Raw genomic sequence first — 4,986 nt, 5'->3', positions numbered from 1 at the left:
CTTGGTCTGGTGCTGTGGAGCACCAAAGGCAGTTTCAGAACACCTCGCCTAGTGTCACGTACTACGAAAATACCGGCTAGACATTCTCAAAGCGTGCAGACCTGAGTCTATCTGGCCCAACCCAACAGGATCGGCATCCAGCCAGCAAGGCAAAACCCAGAACCTCTGGCTAGAAGACATATTGTAGGCATCTGGACAGAGATATGTCGGGAAAATGCTGGCGGAATTGGCGTCCCTGCTCTTTTGGGGGCAAAGACCCGACATATTACAGGCCGGCCATCCTCGCCAGCCACGCGCACCTCACTTCCTCTCGCTCCACAGAGGCGGACGGCGCTTGCATCGTCAACAGCATAAAGCCAAAAGTGCACCTGAACAGCCGACAACGACTAAGCTCCCGCTGATATTACAGACTGACACAGTGCAAGTAGGCGCACCGGCCGCATGCACAAAGCAACACGAATCACAGTGTTCCAGCCCCAGAGAGCGACACCACGGCAAGCCTCGCTGGCACGGACAACCAGCCGCAAGGAGGACTAACACTGCGAGGAGCTCGCCGCCGTTTTTAGGCTCACCGGCTGCTCCGGGCGACCCCCCCCCCCCCCCCTCCCCCTATTCCCCACACCACAGCGCCGCACCATCCGTGGACAGTCGTGGGCCGGGGCCAGCCGCGCTAGGGCAGCTGGGTCAGCTGGTGCTCCTCGAACAGCTCCTCCGTCTGGCTGTGCACTGTATGCAGGACGTCAACACACTGCGCCAGGCCCAGGTCGTCCCCCAGGCCGGCCGACGGCGTGCGCAGCTGCGGCAGAATGGCACAGTCTCACACAGCCGAGTCGGGCGACAGGGTCGCGCGCGGCAGGCAGTCGTGGGCCGGAGCTAAACTGTTTCGGCAGCGCACGCCCCGGCGGCCTCAGGCGCCAGTCCCTCCCCTCTCCCTCCTCCCCCCCCCCCCCCCCCCCCAACACAACGTCACAGACCAACGCCCCAGGCGCTGATGTGGCTGGGAGACGGCACGAATGCATACTTATCGGATTGCCATCGGTTAACCTACCAAAATCATTAGTCAGCGCCACTGCAGTTTTGTCGAATGTACCTTGGGGACCTTATTGCACACCATAACGATTAAATATCACTGAACTCCACGTCATTTATCCAACACCATCGTTTCACAAGCGGGATTATTGCAAAAGGTCCGTCGCACTGACAACGCCAAAAACTCCACAGGGACTACTAAAACAACTTAGAATTGCGACCATAGCCTGCGGCGTAGACGAAGATCGTGGCAAGGAACATTAAAGGACGCGCAATAAAACAAGGCGGTTGGAAGCGAGCGCCCCGATAACGCCGGACAAGACCAGAGCCCGCACACCACAGCCCTCGCCGGCTGCGCTGGAAGCAGAGAGCGATTAGCCGGGGCGCTCCGAGAACGCAAGAGAGCAATCCCCGTGACGCTGAGAGCACAGCGCCGGCCACTGTCACTCGGGCAGCGTTCCACAGCGTATTGCACGTGTCACACAGCACACGCGGCAGGAGCCGGGGCGGCCCTCTTAGCGCCACCGACCCGTCCTCTCGACGTCGGGGGAGGAGGGGGGGGGGGGGGGGCTTACCTTGAGCAGGGTGTCTCCGCGCGTGCCGAGCGCATACATGGCGAGCAGGGCAGCGTTCCGGCCGAGCCAGGGATGATGGACAGCCAAGGTGCGCCGGTATGCCGCCTGACAGGCCGGCGCCAGACGCTCCTCGTCCGACAGTCGGCACAGCTCACGCAGAAGCTCAGTCACGAACGCTGCGGCGCGACCAGACTCCATGGCTCACTCTCAGTGACTAGTCTCTCAGTGGCACAGCCGTCCGGGCCGTCGGAACGATGTCGGAGCTACGTCGCACGGTTGCCACGGCGCATACCGGTATTGGCTCCATGACGTTCCCGCGCTTCTCCTTTTACGATGATTACAGTGTTGTCCTAAAAGTGCTGGGTTGAGCAGTTCACAAAGATGACTGCTTTAAGAGGTACACTTGCGAACATCTGAGTACTGTACGCAAAAAGTACAACCTGCAGCTGGCGCCAATCCCCCAAACGAGGGCGCCCCACTCAACTTACTCCACCAGCACTGGACAACTGCCCGGTCGAGAGTCGGCGCCGGCAGAGAATGCAGCTGGAGCCGAGCATTCAACTGTGTGGCCAACACCCACACCCTGAGAGACATTCCTCACTGGCGGAAACATGTCAACAATGCGGGGGTGCCAAAATGTTTCAAAGTGTATACTTTCACGACGCAAAACTATCAGCCACACGGTAGTGGATTTCACTGTGCGGCTAGATCACAATTTTTGCCGGATAATGCTCTCGAATCCGGCCCAACGGCTGTCCATAACAATACCGCATCGTGCGCAGTTCCACAAAACCAAGGTGGAAGATACCTACCAGACTTCAGATTCTGGTTACTGGGTGCACTCGCAGAACGTGAGGGGGAGGAGAGGGGAAGTATCGCATGCATGCTGGGGTTTCTCGATCCCACACCTGAACGTGCAACAGCCTCCAGTGGTGGTGCTGCCTCTTCTGAAGACATGCGACCATCGGATATCCGCTCAGTGCTGGAACCAGCATTGCCTTCATTCTTTCAAAGCCTCATCATATCATGCGATACCACATTTCGCTATCTAACAGAACATGACTTTTAGACGCCCTCGTTCCGCCATGATATTCAGCCGCCACTATTTGCTATTGCACTTTTGCTTACAACCGGCACAATACGGCCTCTATTCATGGACTATAATCCAGGGGCACCAATATAAAAGAGGCCAATAGAGTGTGAGGTCAACGAAAACTTGTTATGGCCTTGTCTTCTTGTCTTATGGCATTAAGCCACTGCGGCTCTCTTCGAGGAGCATTTTGGGTTTGGAGAAAACAGAGTATCATACGGCCTATAATGAGGTTCAAACTTTAACAAATGCCAATTCTCCGTAAATGGCCTTTCGGCGTCGCTGTGTCCAATAATCAGGCATATGTTTGGCACTGGCCCCATTCATACCAGCAGAGGTAGCAATTTTCGTTAGACCCGCCCAATTGTGTGGGTTAAAACAGCTCAAAAATGGTACCTCTAGTCCGTAACAGAGGACGGATGCCCTCGGCAGCTTCTGCCGTCGTCATGACGACGGCAGTCACGACATCTGCAGTTGTTGCAAAGTAGGACTACGTTCTGAGGATTGCAAGAAAAAGAAGCATAGTGCTGTAACAAAAAGTTGTCAGTGACATTTGGACGCCAAATTCATTCTAACAAATATCCTTATCATATATTGATGGTGCTACAGTGGCATGACCTAGTGCTGCCATTAGATGTAATCCATCCTGAAGTTTCACCAGAGCATATTTCTTTAAAAATGCCTTAAAGGTGGGACACTTTCTTATAGATATTTTGCTCACGACCTTTTCCCAGCATCCATCCACCACACTATCATTTACCATGCAACCTAAAGAAAAACGCATTAATTTTGATACCCTGCTCTGAATCCCTTGCAGCACATGACTGGATGGTCTGACAGATTCAAATGATGAGTGAGCTGTGGAATAATGGACAACACAATATGAAAAAGTAAATGTTGAGAACCATACACAAAAATACATGCTGATAGGAAATATTGCTATATAACCTTTTCCATCAGTAGTAGGAAACTTAGCTTTTGTCAATTATGTGCATAGAGCAGTTTAATTGATCATGCTTTGGAGCTGCAGGCCGCTGGGGCTGCGGTCATAGATAGATGAGCAGTCTCTCACCAAGGTTACGGTGCAGCCGGAGCAGCGTGCGACAACCGTTGCCATCTCGGTCCAGCGTCAGCAAGTCACAGCTAGTCTCATACTCCTCATTGTCTCAGCAGTGGCCATAGCTGGACCCAGCGCCGCCCTTGCGTAGGCAGTCCAGCTGGACCAGTTTCTGCATGATGTCTGAGCACAGAGGGCTTGAAAAACCGGCCCTAGCGCGCTCAATAGCCTGCAAACAACAGTCCATGGGTCACCACTGACAGGTAACACATTCATGCAGCTGGCACACGAATCTGCCACCATTTACCAGGATACCACTAGGTGCCAATATGATGCCAACCTGTATTGTACACAGTAGAGTTGACCACCAGTATTGTGCCCCCTTTTTACAACACATCAACAAGATGGATGAAGAGCCTGCCAATACCAGTCATTAGGTCAAATCTGGCAAAGAACATACTGGGCCCAACAGGCCCAGGAGCCTGCCAAGGCATTGAAGACATTTCTGTCATCCAAAGACAAAAAAGCCTGAGTGTCATTAGTTGAAGTTGCACTTAAGCCTCTTCGGCTTTGGACAGTAGAGTTAGCTTGGGGGCAAAGGTCAGTCTGTGCTCACATTGTCTATCTGTGGAAATTACATTTAATTTCTCCAGATCATTAATGGGAGATACAGCAGATAAAAACAATGTCTTGCCACAAAATATGTGTGCATTCCTATCAGTGCTTACTTGTGTAGCTCATGATATCCAGATATATATGGATCCAAATAAAGGCAACCATTCTTTGCCAAACACCTTTTGAAATTTGCTATAACAGCATCAACATCAAATTCAACATCTTCTGACACACTGGTGAAGCTCATGTTTGGAGCCTGAAATGCAAAAGAGAAAATAAATCAACAAAATGTTCATGTAAGCCATATCATCAGCAGATCTGTAGAGCATTATCATCCACAGCCTCATATCATCCACAGCTTACCTCATATGAGGCCATAGCAACAAGAATGCAGAATAGGAGCATTGCCTTGTCTCACAGACTGACTGAGCCTGTGTATACCTAATCAAGCCTTGTAACCACAAGTCAAGTGAGTCTTACATGAACATGCACAAATCTCAAACCTGAGTGGCTAAGCAGTCTAACCAGCTAATCATTATGTCTCATTTTAACATCTTTACAGCCACTCACCCAAGCTACTTGCTATTTTTAACAACAACAATAGGAATTGACTAAGCTAT

At 51.8% G+C, this 4,986-nt stretch overlaps 1 pseudogene; it reads right to left on the bottom strand.

Annotated features, from left to right (window-relative positions):
- Positions 1 to 632: 632 nt before the first annotated feature.
- Positions 633 to 4,986, bottom strand: part of LOC119109398 (kinesin-like protein unc-104) — a 30,417-nt pseudogene continuing 26,063 nt past the window's right edge.

Source organism: Pollicipes pollicipes, unplaced genomic scaffold, assembly GCF_011947565.3.
Source record: "Pollicipes pollicipes isolate AB1234 unplaced genomic scaffold, Ppol_2.1 Scaffold_7231;HRSCAF=8579_pilon_pilon_pilon, whole genome shotgun sequence".
NCBI classification, from domain to species: domain Eukaryota; kingdom Metazoa; phylum Arthropoda; class Thecostraca; order Pollicipedomorpha; family Pollicipedidae; genus Pollicipes; species Pollicipes pollicipes.
This window is presented reverse-complemented; position numbering and strand designations above follow the sequence as displayed.